The following is a 9,574-nucleotide window of genomic DNA, read 5'->3' as shown; positions in this document are numbered from 1 at the left end:
CCTCTCAATTATCTATAGAATTAATCACTGAAATATCTGAAGAATTATACTCTCAATTATCTATAGAATTAAACACGGAAATATCTGAAGAATTATTCTCAATTATCTATACAATTAACCACTGAAATATCTGAAGAATTATCCTCTCAATTATCTACAGAATTAAACACTGAAATATCTGAGGAATTATCCTCTCAATTATCTATAGAATTAAACACTGAAATATCTGAGAATTATCCTCACAATTATCTTTCGAATTAAACACTGATATATCTGAGGAATTATCCTCTCAATTATCTATAGAATTAAACACTGAAATATCTGAGAATTATCCTCTCAATTATCTATAGAATTAAACACTGATGTATCTGAAGAATTATCCTCTCAATTATCTATAGAATTAAACACTGAAATATCTAAAGAATTATCCTCTCAATTATCGATAGAATTAAACACTGAAATATCTGAAGAATTATCCTCTTTATTATCTATACAATTAAACACTGAAATATGTGAGGAATTATCCTCTCAATTATCGATAGATTTTAACAGTGAAATATCTGAAGAATTATTCTCTCAATTATCGATAGAATTAAACACTGAAGTATCTGAAGAATTATCCTCTCAATTATCTGTAGAATTAAACACTGAAATATCTGAAGAATTATCCTCTCAATTATCTATAGAATTAAACACTGAAATATCTGAAGAATTATCCTCTTAATTATCTATAGAATTAAACACTGAAATATCTGAAGAATTATCCTCCCAATTATCTATAGAATTAAACACTGAAATGTCTGAGGAATTATCCTCTCAATTATCTGTAGAATTAAACATGGAAATATCTGAAGAATTATCCTCTCAATTATCTATAGAATTAAACACTGAAATATATGAAGAATTATTCTCTCAATTATCTATAGAATTAAGCACTGAAATATCTGAAGAATTATCCTCTCAATTATCTATAGAATTAACCACTGAAGTATCTGAAGGATTAGCCTCTCAATTATCGATAGAAATAATCACTGAAATATCTGAAGAATTATACTCTCAATTATCTATAGAATTAAACACTGAAATATCTGAGCAATTATCCTCTCAATTATCTATAAAATTAAACACTGAAATATCTGAGGAATTATCCTCTCAATTATCTGTAGAAATAAACACTGAAATATCTGAGGATTTATCCTCTCAATTATCTATAGAATTAAACACTGAAATATCTGAAGAATTATACTCTCAATTATCTATAGAATTCAACATTGAAATATCTGAGGAATTATCCTCTCAATTATCTATAGAATTAAACACTGAAATATCTGAAGAATTATCCTCTCAATTATCTATAGAATTAAACACTGAAATATCTGAGGAATTATCCTCTCAATTATCTATAGAATTAAACACTGAAATATCTGAAGAATTATCCTCTCAATTATCTATAGAATTAAACACTGAAATATATGAAGAATTATCCTCTCAATTATCTATAGAATTAAACACTGAAATATCTGAAGAATTATCCTCTTAATTATCAATAGAATTAAACACTGAAATATGTGAGGAATTATCCTCTCAATTATCTATAGAATTAAACAGTGAAATATCTGAAGAATTATTCTCTCAATTATCTATAGAATTAAGCAATGAAATATCTGAAGAATTATCCTCTCAATTATCTATCGAATTAACCACTGAAGTATATGAAGAATTATCCTCTCAATTATCTATAGAATTAATCACTGAAATATCTGAAGAATTATACTCTCAATTATCTATAGAATTAAACACGGAAATATCTGAAGAATTATTCTCAATTATCTATACAATTAACCACTGATATATCTGAGGAATTATCCTCTCAATTATCTACAGAATTAAACACTGAAATATCTGAGAATTATCCTCTCAATTATCTATAGAGTTAAACACTGAAATATCTGAGAATTATCCTCTCAATTATCTATAGAATTAAACACTGAAATATCTGAAGAATTATTCTCTCAGTTATCTATAGAATTAAACACTGAAATATCTGAGGATTTATCCTCTCAATTATCTATAGAATTAAACACTGAAATATCTGAAGAATTATCCTCTCAATTATCTATAGAATTAAACAATGAAATATCTGAAGAATTATCCTCTCAATTATCTATAGAATTAAACACTGAAATATCTGAAGAATTATCCTCTCAATTATCGATAGAATTAAGCACTGAAATATCTGAAGAATTATCCTCTCAATTATCCATAGAATTAAACACTGAAATATCTGAAGAATTATCCTCTCAATTATCTATAGAATTAAACACTGAAATATCTGAAGAATTATCCTCTCAATTATCTATAGAATTAAACACTGAAATATGTGAGGAATTATCCTCTCAATTATCTATAGAATTAAACCGTGAAATATCTGAAGAATTATCCTCTCAATTATCTATAGAATTAAACAATGAAATATGTGAGGAATTATCCTCTCAATTATCTATAGAATTAAACAGTGAAATATCTGAAGAATTATTCTCTCAATTATCGATAGAATTAAGCAATGAAATATCTGAAGAATTATCCTCTCAATTATCTATCGAATTAACCACTGAAGTATCTGAAGGATTATCCTCTCAATTATCTATAGAATTAATCACTGAAATATCTGAAGAATTATGCTCTCAATTATCTATAGAATTAAACACGGAAATATCTGAAGAATTATTCTCAATTATCTATACAATTAACCACTGAAATATCTGAAGAATTATCCTCTCAATTATCTACAGAATTAAACACTGAAATATCTGAGGAATTATCCTCTCAATTATCTATAGAATTAAACACTGAAATATCTGAGAATTATCCTCACAATTATCTTTCGAATTAAACACTGATATATCTGAGGAATTATCCTCTCAATTATCTATAGAATTAAACACTGAAATATCTGAGAATTATCCTCTCAATTATCTATAGAATTAAACACTGATGTATCTGAAGAATTATCCTCTCAATTATCTATAGAATTAAACACTGAAATATCTGAAGAATTATCCTCTCAATTATCTATAGAATTAAACACTGAAATATCTGAAGAATTATCCTCTTAATTATCTATAGAATTAAACACTGAAATATCTGAAGAATTATCCTCCCAATTATCTATAGAATTAAACACTGAAATGTCTGAGGAATTATCCTCTCAATTATCTGTAGAATTAAACATGGAAATATCTGAAGAATTATCCTCTCAATTATCTATAGAATTAAACACTGAAATATCTGAAGAATTATTCTCTCAATTATCTATAGAATTAAGCACTGAAATATCTGAAGAATTATCCTCTCAATTATCTATAGAATTAACCACTGAAGTATCTGAAGGATTAGCCTCTCAATTATCTATAGAAATAATCACTGAAATATCTGAAGAATTATACTCTCAATTATCTATAGAATTAAACACTGAAATATCTGAGCAATTATCCTCTCAATTATCTGTAAAATTAAACACTGAAATATCTGAGGAATTATCCTCTCAATTATCTGTAGAAATAAACACTGAAATATCTGAGGATTTATCCTCTCAATTATCTATAGAATTAAACACTGAAATATCTGAAGAATTATACTCTCAATTATCTATAGAATTCAACATTGAAATATCTGAGGAATTATCCTCTCAATTATCTATAGAATTAAACACTGAAATATCTGAAGAATTATCCTCTCAATTATCTATAGAATTAAACACTGAAATATCTGAGGAATTATCCTCTCAATTATCTATAGAATTAAACACTGAAATATCTGAAGAATTATCCTCTCAATTATCTATAGAATTAAACACTGAAATATATGAAGAATTATCCTCTCAATTATCTATAGAATTAAACAATGAAATATCTGAAGAATTATCCTCTTAATTATCAATAGAATTAAACACTGAAATATATGAGGAATTATCCTCTCAATTATCTATAGAATTAAACAGTGAAATATCTGAAGAATTATTCTCTCAATTATCTATAGAATTAAGCAATGAAATATCTGAAGAATTATCCTCTCAATTATCTATCGAATTAACCACTGAAGTATCTGAAGAATTATCCTCTCAATTACCTATAGAATTAATCACTGAAATATCTGAAGAATTATACTCTCAATTATCTATAGAATTAAACACGGAAATATCTGAAGAATTATTCTCAATTATCTATACAATTAACCACTGAAATATCTGAAGAATTATCCTCTCAATTATCTACAGAATTAAACACTGAAATATCTGAGGAATTATCCTCTCAATTATCTATAGAAATAAACACTGAAATATCTGAGAATTATCCTCACAATTATCTTTCGAATTAAACACTGATATATCTGAGGAATTATCCTCTCAATTATCTATAGAATTAAACACTGAAAGATCTGAGAATTATCCTCTCAATTATCTATAGAATTAAACACTGAAATATCTGAAGAATTATTCTCTCAGTTATCTATAGAATTAAACACTGAAATATCTGAGGATTTATCCTCTCAATTATCTATAGAATTAAACACTGAAATATCTGAAGAATTATGCTCTCAATTATCTATAGAATTAAACAATGAAATATCTGAAGAATTATCCTCTCAATTATCTATAGAATTAAACACTGAAATATCTGAAGAATTATCCTCTCAATTATCTATAGAATTAAACACTGAAATATCTGAAGAATTATCCTCTCAATTATCTGTAGAATTAAACACTGAAATATCTGAAGAATTATCCTCTCAATTATCTATAGAATTAAACACTGAAATATCTGAAGAATTATCCTCTCAATTATCTATAGAATTAAACACTGAAATATCTGAAGAATTATCCTCTCAATTACTGTAGAATTAACCACTGAAGTATCTGAAGAATTATCCTCTCAATTATCTATAGAATTAAACACTGAAATCTCTGAGGAATTATCCTCTCAATTATCTACAGAATTAAACTCTGAAATATCTGAAGAATTATCCTCTTTATTATCTATAGAATTAAACTCTGAAATATCTGAAGAATTATCCTCTCAATTATCTATAGAATTAAACACTGAAATCTCTGAGGAATTATCCTCTCAATTATCTATAGAATTATACACTGAAATATCTGAAGAATTATCCTCCCAATTATCTATAGAATTAAACACTGAAATGTCTGAGGAATTATCCTCTCAATTATCTGTAGAATTAAACATGGAAATATCTGAGCAATTACCCTCTCAATTATCTATAGAATTAAACACTGAAATATCTGAGGAATTATCCTCTCAATTATCTATAGAATTAAACACTGAAATATCTGAAGAATTATCCTCTCAATTATCTATAGAATTAAACACTGAAATATCTGAGGAATTATCCTCTCAATTATCTATAGAATTAAACACTGAAATATCTGAAGAATTAACCTCTCAATTATCTATAGAATTAAACACTGAAATATGTGAGGAATTATCCTCTCAATTATCTATAGAATTAAACAGTGAAATATCTGAAGAATTATTCTCTCAATTATCTATATAATTAAGCACTGAAATATCTGAAGAATTATCCTCTCAATTATCTATAGAATTAATCACTGAAATATCTGAAGAATTATCCTCCCAATTATCTATAGAATTAAACACTGAAGTATCTGAAGGATTATCCTCTCAATTATCTATAGAATTAAACACTGAAATATCTGAAGAATTATCCTCTTAATTATCTATAGAATTAAACACTGAAATATCTGAAGAATTATCCTCCCAATTATCTATAGAATTAATCACTGAAATATCTGAGGAATTATCCTCTCAATTATCTGTAGAATTAAACATGGAAATATCTGAAGAATTATCCTCTCAATTATCTATAGAATTAACCACTGAAGTATCTGAAGGATTATCCTCTCAATTATCTATAGAATTAATCACTGAAATATCTGAAGAATTATACTCTCAATTATCTATAGAATTAAACACTGAAATATCTGAGCAATTATCCTCTCAATTATCTATAGAATTAAACACTGAAATATGTGAGGAATTATCCTCTCAATTATCTATAGAATTAAACAGTGAAATATCTGAAGAATTATTCTCTCAATTATCTATATAATTAAGCACTGAAATATCTGAAGAATTATCCTCTCAATTATCTATAGAATTAACCACTGAAGTATCTGAAGGATTTTCCTCTCAATTATCTATAGAATTAATCACTGAAATATCTGAAGAATTATACTCTCAATTGTCTATAGAATTAAACACGGAAATATCTGAAGAATTATTCTCAATTATCTATACAATTAACATCTGAAATATCTGAAGAATTATCCTCTCAATTATCTACAGAATTAAACACTGAAATATCTGAGGAATTATCCTCTCAATTATCTATAGAATTTAACACTGAAATATCTGAGAATTATCCTCTCAATTATCTACAGAATTAAACACTGAAACATGCAAATAATTATCATCTCTATTATCCATCGAATTGAACACTGAAATATACAAAGAATTATCCTCTCAATTATCTATAGAATTGAACACTGAAATAACCAAAGAATAATCCACAAAATTATCATCGAATTAAACACTAGAATCTACAAAGAATACATCTCTCAATTATGTATAGAATTAAACACTGAAATAGCCAAAGAATTATCCTCACAATTATCTCCGTGAACCAAATACTGACATACTCAAATTATTTTGTTCTGCATTATCCACTGATCTATCCAAATATAACTTATTTCTGGACTCCTATTCACTTACAGGATATTATAAAAATATTATTTTCAGCAGACACAAGTTTCGGTACCCCTGCGCTTCTTGCTGCAATGACCCCACTATGGTGTAACCATTGATTGATTGGTATTTCTACAAACCTCTGACATTCAGCACCCCCTGAATGACATGTTAGTTTTGTTATAGTTTTAAGTACCAGAGAGAGACTAGAACACACAACTTCCTGAAATAAATTCTGGAGCACTGGCAACAAAGCCAAACCAACAAAAGTACATATTGAAACGAAGCTTACTGGGAGAACCTGTAACGTCAGGGAGACCCATTCCAATAAGCATTGAGCTTAATGTTAAATGATTGAGTTGTGCTCAATAATATGATGCACCACTTTCTAACTGGAGAGATATAGGAGCCCACCCAGAGACGATTCTCATCTGTAATTAATGCGGTAACTTAGGTTTCCTAATGATACACAAGAACTTGACAATACATAACATCAAACAGCTCCACTTTCAAATGCATGTCGTTTGTAGTTAGAAAAATGATTTACAACAGAACGCTACAACAGGAATGTAGGACAAAATTAGACTGAGCTGAATTATGAGATCAACGGAAGTGGTCAAGATGCAGACATGATTGAATCTTGCTTCCAAACATAAGTAAATAAAACATCGAAATTCCATTAAAATTTACAACTTTGTGTTTTAGCCAACATTGCTGATGTGCTCACTGTGCACAGTTCAAAATAAATATCGCTGTAAAAGAAAGTAAGTGATTAGTAGGACGTTTGTTCCTTGCAATCCTGTAACACCCAGAAACTCATTCAAATACATTGTTAATTATTTCAATGTGAATTTTGGAGAATGTGTCAAACTTGACATTAATCAGCTCTATGTAATTATTGCCATTTTACACACTTCATGTCCGGCGACACCATTTCTCATTTGATGGAGTCCTTTGATCCAGAGCCCAGATTGCAAGACAATCAGTTCAGAAAATGCACGGTGACGTCACTAGAAACTAGAGCATGAAAGAAGACACCGCATTAATTAAACAGGAACATTGAGGTTAAACTGACACTGCAGCTTACATAACTGCAAGAGAGGAACTCAAAAACCAGCTGCTTTGTCAGACACGCAGCACCAGAAGCCATGTACTTAACAGTGTTGATAAGATTCGTATATTTTAATAACCTCTTACCAGGAACACCAACAGCTGCGAGAATAGGGAAGTAAATGGCTCTTATCTGTTGAAGTATCAGGGCTTCCATTTACTGTGAGAAGCGACTATTGCTCTTGTGATGGATACACCAGCCCCGGTGAAAACTGTGAAGTGACACATTGAAAGCAGCCCTCATTTATACAGCAGGGAAATCTCCAGCGTACAGTTCTGTCCCCGGGCCACTGATATTAGTTACAGTCATTTGAACAAACAGTTTGCGTCAGCCGCCTTACTCCCAGGTTAATACTGTCATGGGAATAAACCTTTCAATGTGACACGTCACACTTTGGAACTGGATAACAAAGACTTTGAGAAGTTAGAAAACAGTGGTTAAATGTTACAGGAGTTAGGGCACGGCAGGGCGGGGGAGAACTGTGTGGGCTTTGCGGGGATCGGTGTTGGGAAAAGTTTTGTTGCTAATTTCCCTCTTTAAGAAAGTCTAGGAAACTCAATGTCAATTGATCAAGTTTTAGATATTGTCAAATCAGAGAGGGTGCTCTAGGTGGAGAACACAGCTCAGAAACAACACGACATTTTAGGGAAAATATTCAAGTGAGAACAATAATGGTCGGTGTAATTTAATGCGGGCCAGTGTAAATTACTACACACAGTTAGAGGAATTAGAATTCTATGCATTAAATGAAAAGTGTTCTTGGAGCTGAGGATAAGGTATAAAGAGCCCTGGCAATTTATGTAGATTGGACAGTGAACAACCCAACAAAGGCAATACAGTAATCAAAAATATCAATAAAATATTCATCTACAAACCCAAACAACAGAGTACAAGTCAGGGAAATCACCGTGCAACTGTGTGCGACTCGGATCCATCCAATGTTTAAGAAATCTGTTCACCTTTATTCACCGAAATACAAGGGAGACATTCAGTGCGGGGCGCAGAGCAGGGAACGGCCAGGAGTCTGATCCTCAAAGCCAAAGCTCTGGTTTATGAGGAAAGAGTGGAGGAAATTGGACATTTCAATCTCGAAAACAATCGACTGGGCTGATTTATTCTTTATTTGTTCATGGGATAAGGGCGTCGCTGGAAAGGCAAGCATTTATTTCCCATCCCTAGCCACCATTCAAGGCTGGATGTGGCAGGACTGCAGAGCTTTGATCTGATCCGTTGTTTCTGGGATCGGTTAGCTCTGTCAATAACACGATGCTTCCGCTGTTTCTCATGCATGGAGTCCAGAGTTGTAGCTTCACTAGATTGGCAGCTCATTATATCTAGGCCTGGTGAAGTTCATGGCATGCTCTTCCACGCTCCTCATTGAACAAGAGGTAGTCTGCTGGCTTGATAGCACTAGTAGAGTGAGGGATATGCCGGGCCAACCCATTTGATTACAAGTTGTACAGATTATAATTCTGCTGCTGCTGATGGCCCATAGCCTCTAATGGATGTCCAGTTGTAATGGCTGGATCTGTTCTGAACCTACCCCATTCAGCATGGTGGTAGTGCCACACAACACGGATAAGGGTGCCCTCAATGTGAAAACTGGATTTAGTCTCCACAAGGACTGTGTGGCGGTCATTCCTCCAGAGTACTGTCATGGACAGATGCATCGGCACCTGGT

The sequence above is a fragment of the Somniosus microcephalus genome, unplaced genomic scaffold (genome assembly GCF_052327205.1).
Source record: "Somniosus microcephalus isolate GS21.2 unplaced genomic scaffold, FLI_Smic_1.0 unresolved_chr9, whole genome shotgun sequence".
In the NCBI taxonomy this organism is placed as follows: domain Eukaryota; kingdom Metazoa; phylum Chordata; class Chondrichthyes; order Squaliformes; family Somniosidae; genus Somniosus; species Somniosus microcephalus.
The sequence above is the reverse complement of the archived record's forward strand: the minus strand, read 5'-3'. Positions refer to the sequence as shown.